The sequence below is a fragment of the Oculina patagonica genome, chromosome 10, assembly GCF_052425735.1.
Source record: "Oculina patagonica isolate OP01 chromosome 10, crgOcupat, whole genome shotgun sequence".
NCBI lineage: Eukaryota > Metazoa > Cnidaria > Anthozoa > Scleractinia > Oculinidae > Oculina > Oculina patagonica.
Window position 1 is genome coordinate 6,994,662 of NC_135767.1, and position 10,364 is coordinate 7,005,025.

The window sequence follows — 10,364 nt, forward strand, 5'->3', positions numbered from 1 at the left end:
AAAACCTTGAAGAGAACGAGCAAACTTTCGCAAAATTAAACTAAGCTCAGCTCAGTTCATGGAAACAAAACACAAGCTGTAGACGAAATTGCAAGGTGTCTGCAAGGACAGATTTAGTTAAAAGCATTCAGCACGATCAATGCGAGTCTAGATTTACAGCTTTATGGCTTCTTTCCTCCAAAAGATCGTTGGGGTGCGCATGGGGCATGGCTTCAGAGAAATATATGGAGAACACATTACCAAATTTATTTAGTGTCAGGACTATAAAACGCCAGTACAAAATGCGACATAAATGTCACTTTTTTAATGTATTATCTGCAAGTAAACGTTTCCCTTGAAAACGCAGAACTTGTTTTCCGGGATTTAATAGCAAGTCTTTTTCGTTCTCGACCAAGCCACCTTTATTGTGCTTTCAACGAAAACGCGGCTCTATCGAAGCATTCTCGACCGAGAAAGAATATTTTCAAGTTAAAGCACAGGCGTCCCAAACTCACGATTCAATGATTTATGTAAGCGTATGAATGATTTATGTAAGCGTATGAATGATTTATGTGAGCACAGTGTGAGCGTATGAGTGATTTTTGAAAGCGTATCGTGTGGGACGTGACTACTTGAAGTGCGCGGTGTTGTGTTACAATTTAGGCCGTTGGAGATTTGAGCGCTCTATAAGACTTTGTAGTCTTTGTATGGAGACTAAAATAACGTGGAATAAAAGCGCTCAACGAAATAAAATTTTACCTTCTTTTCAATAAAATAAAGAAAATGTACTAACCTTTCTTGATTTCTGTTCGTCCTTTTGAGCTATTTCATTGTTTTTGGGGGGTTTGAGGTTTTTGTTGTAGCCTTCATAAGACGAAGTCAAGGCTGGACAGAGCGATTTCTTTTTTTATTTTTTATTTTTTTTATTTATTTATTTACACACACTTACATAAAACTTACATTAACTTACTTAGACTTACATATGGGTACATAGATACAACTACATTTACAAAACTTACTTACATCGACGTTACTACGTTAACTACTATGTTACATTTACATTTACACAAAGTCGGAGACTGTATTCCAAGTGATGAAAAGAATAAAAAAATAAATAAAAAAGTAAATAGATAGATAAATAAATAAATAATTAATTAAAAAAACTGAAAAAAAAAAAAAAAAAGCGACAGAGCGATTTCGATCGAGCAGTGCCGCCAGGCCATTTTCTCGCAAAAATTCGATTCCGCGGCTTGATTTTCCCTTCCGACGTAAAGAGGAAACTTCATATTTCTCCTCGTCTGGTCGGCTTGGAAAAAACTGTATCCTTTCCGCTCCAATTCGAACGATTTATGCATCACTATTGGAGCTTTCAGCTTTCCTGCGCACCTTGTTCCCGTCTTTTAGACTACGGCACAGTTGGAAATCAAACATTGCGACCGCTCGAGCGTGACAACTGGGACTGACCGGACGGACGTGTACAGTCAAAATTTTCACACGTTTGGTCTTACATTACAATGGGCGTCAAAATTCTCCTGTGGGGCCGTGGGGAAAGAGTTGTCACGCTGGAGCGGTTGCAATGTTTGATTTCCAACTGTGCCGTACGCTCACATAAATCATTCATACGCTTACATAAATAATTTATTCGATCGATTTCTCGTGAATTTAGGACGCCTGTGGTTAAAGTATTGAAATTTTTCCCGTCGCGTTTAACCCGAAAACGTAGTAAGTTAGAGAAGTACGGTGGAATTCCGATTTATCTAATGTCCATGGTAAAGGAAGATTGGTTCGAGAAATTGGTGTTTGAGAATTCGGGGGTATATTAGCAGTGCTCGACTGAGTGGGGAAAGGTAAATCTTTTTTGGTACGAATTATCGCGAATTTTGAAAAGCGAGGGTTAGAGAAATTAGGATTCTACTGTAGCTTTTTACGAATGTCAGAAAATTATGGACCTCGCTCTGCCTCTCTACATTCCAGATCTTGATGTGAATAAATTATGTAAATTTGGGGTGTGTGAATGAACACTAATCATTTTAATTCGTGATTGAATTCAGTACCAATTGGATGAAAAGAACAAACAAAGGTTTTACCCAGCACGGGTGAGCAAAATAATCCAAAACAGTCAGACAATAAGATAAACAAATCAAGATGTGGCAAGGATCGGCGGAGACGGGTTGATAAGTCGACACCAAGGAGTTCTTCATCTGTTCTCCTTGTTTTCATTTTCTGTATAATTATTGCAGCGGTTGTGGTCAATTTTGCTAACGTGGCTTTGAGCTCTGTTTTTCTGCAACACTCTTCCTGCCGTGCGGAAGCTAGCTGGGTATTCTGAGGTACGACAATGTTGACTTATACGCTATTTTGATCGTGTCGGTGATCATTAATTTTCCTCTTGTTCAGTAGCTAGTGCTAGTTACTTGAGTGCAACACTAATGATGATCTATTACTAGTGGTAACCACAGGTTAGAAAGTGCGGGCCTCGATGCAGTTAAGAGAAGGTACTGGGAGGGAAGTGTTTTTTGTTAGTTTGGAAAATTACTTCAAGTCGAAGTTTTTGGGAAGTTTTCCAGAAGTTGGCATAATTGTGGTAATTGAGATTTCTTTTATAAACTGCGGTTGTTTATTGGGAGTCTGTCCACCGAGAATAACAGTATCTCAATGTGTGCGAAATTATGATGATTTTTTTACGTGTTTGATATTACCAATCATATGTTGACAAGTTTGCCATGTTTCAATGGTGAATAAGCCAAAGTTTATCGATATTAGGTGGAAACATCTCCGGATCTAGCTCGGCAATCTTCGAAAATGTTCGGAAATACTCGTTTGACATGCGTACAATATTTTTGACATCTTCGGAGAAATGGTCGAAAATCTTCGTAAAATCGTCAACAATCCTGGTAATGGGTAGGTTTATAAAATGAACAAAATGATACATGGTTGCTTGGATATAAAATTTTATTTCTGGTGTTTAAATCTATATCTCACTTGTTTGCTACGCTCAATTGACACATTCTTCGCATTCTAATCGTTCTTTGTGGAAAAAAAGATTCCTCGACTTCCTGTTTGAACAACACGTTTTCGGATCCTTTCGCATTGTAACCGTTCATGATGGAAGAAGAAATAACTTAAGTCACCTCATTTCACGGCAATTTTTTCAACAGGTCACGAAAATTTTTCAGACAGTGTCGATAAATCACTGGACAAAAGAAAATTATTCCGAGTAAGGTCGAGTAACGCGTCACGCTTAAGTCACGAATGTTTTTTATCGTTTCCTATTGCCGCGAACCAATCAGAGTTGTTTTTTGGATTGACAGTTTTGCGAAGTGTAGTCGAGCACGGCGCGGTGTGAATTGAGATGTGATTTTCCTCCGTCGGCAAACTCGCTTTGTTGTCAGTGTTATAAGGAATTTCTCGAGAATAACCGTTGTTGGAATCATTCGCTTTGCCGTAGTTTATCTGTGATACAATCACAGCAGATCTTCTCAAAAGCAACACCTATAAAACAACGTCTGCAAAACGTAATGTCTGCAAGACAGAAGCCTCGATCTAATGTGACAAACTGTTGATTTTTCGCATTCTTATCGCTCTTGGAGACAAGATTTTTCTCTTCCGGTGTTACGACAAATTGTCGTGATTGACACATTGTTTGCATTCCGATCGTTCTTAGTGGAAGAACAAAATTTTCATCTTCCGGTTTGCAGATAGCCTTTATAAACGTGGCGCGCACGCGTAATACGCAATCCGCAGGTCACTGTCAAGATTAGGGTTGCGGGCCTCTCTTGGGCCCGCAATAAAATTATTTTGGCGAAGTCTCTACCATACGAAAGTGTAAGGCCACGTTTAAAATGGAAATTCGCAAAACCTCACGAAGCTATATAGCTTCTATATTTCACGGATCCTTTGTGTGCTCGTGGCTTTAGAGAAATATGTGAGGACACATTACCAAATTTCTTTAGTCATAGGATTATAAAACGCCAATACAAAATACGGCATATATGTCACTTTCTTTAATTCGTATTATCTGCAAGTAAACGTTTCCCTTGAAAACGCAAAACTTGGTGTGCGCTTGAATTTAAAGAAATGGAGACCGAACAATTTTTTTTATCAAATGTCTTTTATAGAACTGTAAAGCGCTAGTACAAAATGCGACATAGATAGAAAACTAATCCATAGACAATAATCCTTAACAGTCAGACAATAAGATAAACAGAAAAAGGAAGAGGCAAGAATCAGCGGGGGAGGTGATTTGATAGACAGGATGGAGTTCTTCAAATCTTCCAATGCTAAAAAAAAAACAAGCAAAAACATAAAGTCCCAAAGAACATGGCAAAAATAAACACAGAGGTTTGTCGCGGTTTTCGCCAATGCTTCACATATACTTTAAATTTAAATTTAATTTATTCATTAAGAGAAATTCAGGAAAAGACTTATATTGCGGTGTCAAATATAGTTAATTTACATGTACAATCAATTTGACGCATTAGAAACCAAGAAGGCAATTGGCCATGTTCACACTTTTCAGAGATAATACTAATCAGACTGCCGTGCGTCAACCCCCCCCCCCCCCCCATGTCACAAATCTGAAAATGAATTCCGTGTGCATTGGGAGTTTTCGTATATTGAATGTATTTATTCAAAATCGATGGAAAATTTACAGGCCGGAAGGCTTTTGCCGCAAGCGGGCCATCAAAGCTAGCCACAACATAAAAGTACAATGAAGAGATTACAGCATGGAAAAGAAGTAGGAAAATGGGTCGATAAGACACGAAGGATTTCTTCAAATCTCCCGATGCAAAGAGCATCCAAAAGAATATAGCAAAAACAGGCTAAAGTCCCAAAGAAAATGGAAAAGGGAAAGCCAAAAGGGTTGCATCGTAAACTATTCATATCTAGAATGGAATAGTAATTTGAATTGAACACTTATCACTGATCGGTATTGACGTTTGAATCATCATCAGTAACCTTATTGGTTGCTCGAATTGATAATATAATACTGTCCTCCTTTTCCTCAATCTTTACCTTTAAAGGCATTGGGTTCGTTTTTGTTAAAGTGGCCTTGAACTCTTTTTTCTGCAACACTCTTCCTGTGGAAGCTAGCTAGACGCATTTGGATCTAGCATCTGGAATAAACTGAATATTCTGAGGTACGACAACTTTGACTTATATACTCTACTTTGATCGTGATCATTAACTTTCCTCTATTTCAGTAGCTAGCGGTGTATAGTTTGAGTGCAACGCTAATCAAGTTCTATTATTAAATTATTTGGCAAAGCTTCTACCATAGGAAAATGTAAGGCCGTGTTTAAAAATAACTAAAATTCGCAAAACCACGCGAAGCTATATGACTTCTATTCTCCAAGAGATCCTTGGTGTGTGTGCGTGGCTTTAGAGAAGTGGAGTTCGTATTACCAAATTTTTTTCATATCACCATAAAGCGCCAGTAGACAATGCGACATAAATCGACAGACAACTAATCCATAGACAATAATCCTTAACAGCAAGACAGTAACATAAACAGATAAGGATGTGGCAAGGATCAGCGGAGGAGGTGATACGAAAGAGTTCTTCAATCTCCCAGTGCTAAAAAGAAAACATCCCAAAGAACATAGCAGAAACATAAGAAAGCTCCAGTGAACATTGCCCAATTTCATAACGTGAGGGACTGGGGCGAATCCGGACATTTACGGACAACGTGAAAACAATATGGCGGCTTCGTTTGGCCTGCCAGTTTCTAAAGATCAGAAGAGTTCGAAAAGCTCTTCTAAGAAACCAACATCAAAACATGTAATATCATTTGAGTTAGTGAAAGAAAAGCTATTGAAAGGACGAGTAGAGCATCTGGATTGTGAAGAATTGAGTAGTTATTGCAGCAAACTTCAACTTAAGACATCAGGTACAAAAGGAGAACTCATCGAACGATTGGCACCCCTGAAGGACGAAAACTTGTTCGATAAAAGAGTAAGTCAGATCACCAAACAGTATAAATTTAGGACATCTCTTTCAAGAGAAAATGTGCCTCCACCAACAGCAGGATGGAAGTTTGATACAGCTTTATTCCCGAAAATCAAACAAGAAAACATAGACGCGTATCAGTCTGCCAAGAGACAGGGTAAAAAGGGACAGTACAGGAAGGCTCTACGAATGTTCCAGTCAAGAAGAATGAAATCTATTAAGGTTTTGAAAAGAGGAGACACTGAGGTATTTATAAAAGCAAGCGTATTGAAGAGTTTCACGACCGAAGTCACACGCACAGTAACTGTAAAATTTAATGGTAACACCCCTGAAAAGGCATACTGTGAATGTGCAGTAGGGAACTGTGGCCTTTGCTGTCACGCTATACTAGTTCTTCTTTAGTTAAAGCATTTTACACGTTATAAAAAGTTGTTGCTGGCCTTGACTTGTACTCAGAAACTTCAGACTTGGCACCACCCAAACACAAGAAAGAAGGATAGTGCAAAGGTAAAGACTGCATCACACATTCGTCTAAAATACTTCAGAAATGCACGCTCAGCTAGAAAAACTGTAATGCATGAGAGAACAAAAAAGAAACTTCAGATGCGGCAAGGGGACGGCTCAAATGTAGACAAAAGTGACTGGTTGTCAAGAGATGTCTCTAAAATAAGCAGCAAAGTAGAAAATAGACTAAATGAAACTAGTGTTAATGTTTCAAACCATTTCTTCAAGACCTTAACGAAATACAAAATACAATCCGGATTGTATTTTCATCTATCTTACCAAAATGCTTACTTGTGTAGGCTAATAAACTATGAGCATGACTATGCCAAACATACTGTGACCTATGATGACACCATCCTTGCACCACGATTTGCTGACAAGGCTGAAGATGTCTGGCACTCAGTACTGGATCCAGCCAAGGGAAAAGAATCTGTCTCTCAGCCAAGCACATCTTTTGGAGCCCATAGTAGTGAAAGTGTCTTTTCAGAAGAAAAGACTAAAGAGTTACTAAATTTAATCTCCCACTCAACTGAAGAGTTGATAACAGTCAAGATACCAGAATGTGAAAGTGTTAAGCTTTGTGGAAGTAATTATGTTGATGTCATACAAGGCTCAAAAGAGTGGTTCAACAATCGTATAGGCATTATCACTGCCAGCAAGATACCAGCATTACTGGGACTATGTGGACATAAAGAGTTTGACAGCTCATGGTTTTGTATTCATAACAAGCTGGATGAGAGCTTGCATAAACCTAAGAAATTTAAGAACTTTGAGAGGGGCAAAACCTATGAAAGGGCAGCTTTAGACAGCTTCAGCAAAGTTTCAGGTATTAAATTATCCAGAATCAAGGAATTACTTTGTTATACAATTAATTTACAGTGAAATTAAACTTGCTGGTTAAAATGAAACTAAAAACACTAACCAAACAAAACCTTAAGAAAAAGCCTTGTATTGAAATTAATACCTTATTATTTGTTCTAAAACAGGCATCCCCATTTTAAACTGTGGATTTTTTAAGCATCCAACAGATGCTAATTATGGTGCTAGCCCTGATGGCATCACACAGACATTTTCAGTTGAAGTAAAAACCAGAGCTGAGAACTCTACAGCACCATTGGAAAAAGTTACTGGCTCCCATGTAGTTCAAACAAACTTCCAGATGAGTTGTACTGGTGGTCAAATAACATTCCTGCAGTCATACCTACCAGAGAAAGATGTCTCCAATTTTTTCTACATTGCAAGAAATGACCTGCTAATTAATGTCATAAAGGACATTACTGACCACATTCTACACAATGAAGTTTTTGTTGAATGGCACTATGATGAACATCCCCACTTATGTAAATTAGGAGAGGAGCTTTTAGGAAGCATTGCAACTTTTGAAAGGTTACGCTACCTCAGATCGTGGATAAATGTTCTGGCAAAGGATGTAAAAAAAGTGGCTTTCGTGTAGATTCAGAAGGCTTAATTTATAGATGTACATTAAAACTTGAAGTCTGTGTGCAAGCCAGGTGGTTTATCATGCTGGTGCTTATCCCTGTGTTACTTAGTACAATAATTATTAAATATGAACTAAATATTGAAGGAATTTGACAACAACTTGACAAAATTTTTTATTTTACAGTTTTCATATTATCCTTAAAAAGCCACAATAAGATTAATGCTTAAATTGCAAAAAAGTCAGCCTTCAGAATTCATGAAAACAAAAATGAATGCTATTTACTCTGAGCACAACATTGATTCAAGATACACCTGATCAATCTACTTTGACAATATGTTAGGGAAATTATATAAAAAATACTGGAGTAGTAGAACCACCAACAGAATTTGATGCCTTGCATTCCTCCTCAGATTCCTTTGGGCCAATGGGTTTCTTGAAAATGTTTACAATGTGGGCTAGAACCTTATGAACATAGCCAAGAAGATCAATTCTATTAGAAGGCCAGCATGCATTAATTATTGCCCAGTCTCGCATCCGTCCAATATAGTTTTCATTATAAATCCTGAGAGTGGCAATGTCAAAGTTTTTGCTAATTTCAGTTTCATCATACTGAGGATTGTATTTAAGAGGAGGTCGGTTATGATGAAGGCCTTTAGCGAGGCATAATTCAGTTATTCCAAACCCCTTGTCAGTTAGCACTATGGTGCCTTTCTCTAACATATCAAGAACTCCAGACTGTTCAGTTATATCAGAATCTGAAATAGTGCCAGGATATGTGTCACTGCACTGAAGAAGTGATCCATGGGGGGTAATCCAGACTGAGGTCTTGCCGGTTGTATGGTTTTTGTATTGACTAAATGTAATATTGTTCACATCAAAGTTTTCCGAAGCGGCAATCTGGGTCTCTGTACAATCACCCATGCATGATGTGTCTCCAAAGCCAGCATCATTGAAGTCCTTTGGTAGGAATGCTGCTAATTCTCCTGGCAAAGGAGTGAGGTCAATGCTTTCAAAAACAGCTACTAGAAATACTGACCAGGCAACAAATATTCTGGATTGGGTAGAAATACTTGTATTAGTCATCCAGCCCATTACACCAAGATGAAGTGCATGGCGTGAAATTGTCAAGAAACACATAAGTTCAGTTCTCTTATCCATCTTTCTACACTTGCTCCTCTCAGATGATTTGCAGTCTGGATAGACAAGTGCACTTACAAATGGTTCCAAGCACTCAAACAAACAATCAAATTCACCTTCAGTAAGGCCAGTCATATAGAAACATTGTCCCCTCTTGATCACATGCTCATATGTAAATCTTGTTCTCTCATACTCTGCTTGAAACATCTGCAGTTGTCTTTGATACTCGGTTTCTTCATTTTTCAGGGTGGCAACTTCTTCAGTTAGCTTAGATAATTCTCCTTCCTTCTCTTGTAGCTTTCTCTGCACTTCTAATAGCTGAGCTTTCAGTGTTGAATTCTCGTTGGAAATTGACTTAATAATTTCATCCTTTGGATCACTGTATACTGACCTTTTGATCTCCCTTCTTGGTGCTTTACAAACTCCTGAGTCTCCCTCATATTTAAGGCAACGTTTAGCCGACTCGATTTTTCGCGGGGGTGTTATAAAAGAGGTTTTCTTTTGAATGTACGAGCTAGAGGTCGATCTGTCAGGTATATCTTGAATCGACAGTCGTTTTCCTTTGGACCAGTGCTCTGAGCAAATAACATTTCTCTTCCAGTTTACGTTCTTGTTTTTAAGAACCTTTTCATAAGCACACTTTAGCTCTTTATCCCTTGCAATTTCACAGAGTTTATAATAATGAATTCCAGGAGTACGCCATGAATTAGTACATAGTGCTGCAGCACAATTCCAATGCCAGTTGATAGCTAATGTGTCATCCTTAAAAGTATGTTTAACATCAGGTAGATCATCAAGTGACAGGCGCTGTCCATTGCTCCAATGAGCACAGCAGATCACCTCTCTCTTCCAATTGACCTTTGACTTGCCAATTACATGCAAGTATGCGTCCCTTGCGTTCTTCGTTGCCTTCTCGAGCCAGGTAAGAGTGTAATATGTCATTCCTTCAGTTCGCCATGAATTTTTGCAAAAACTGGAGCTACAGCTCCAGTGCCAGCTATTTTTCTTTGTGGAATGATCAGATGTTGCCGTCGACTCGGCCGCCATATTGTTTTCACGTTGTCCGTAAATGTCCGGATTCGCCCCAGTCCCTCACGTTATGAAATTGGGCAATGGCAAAGGGAAATCCAAAGGGTTGCCGTGGTTTTCGCCAATGTCTCACATCCCTTACTTGATATCGCGGACATACGAGTTTACAAAGTTTAATTTAATTTAATCATGTTCACTGTTTTTAAAGTTATTAATCAAATTGCCGTGCGTCAACACAGTCATGCCGCAAATTGAATTCCGTGTACATTGTGATTTTTCGAATATGTAATGTACCTACTCGAAATAGATGGAAAAACTACAGGCC

At 38.4% G+C, this 10,364-nt stretch overlaps 2 protein-coding genes across 2 annotated transcripts in view; both read left to right on the forward strand.

Annotated features, from left to right (window-relative positions):
• LOC144628346 (somatostatin receptor type 2-like) overlaps positions 1-10,364 on the forward strand; it is a 47,626-nt gene that overhangs the window by 14,559 nt on the left and 22,703 nt on the right. The window lies entirely within an intron of this gene.
• Positions 1-10,364, forward strand: part of LOC144667192 (uncharacterized) — a 29,748-nt gene that overhangs the window by 5,467 nt on the left and 13,917 nt on the right. The gene's annotated exons all lie outside the window — the stretch shown is intronic.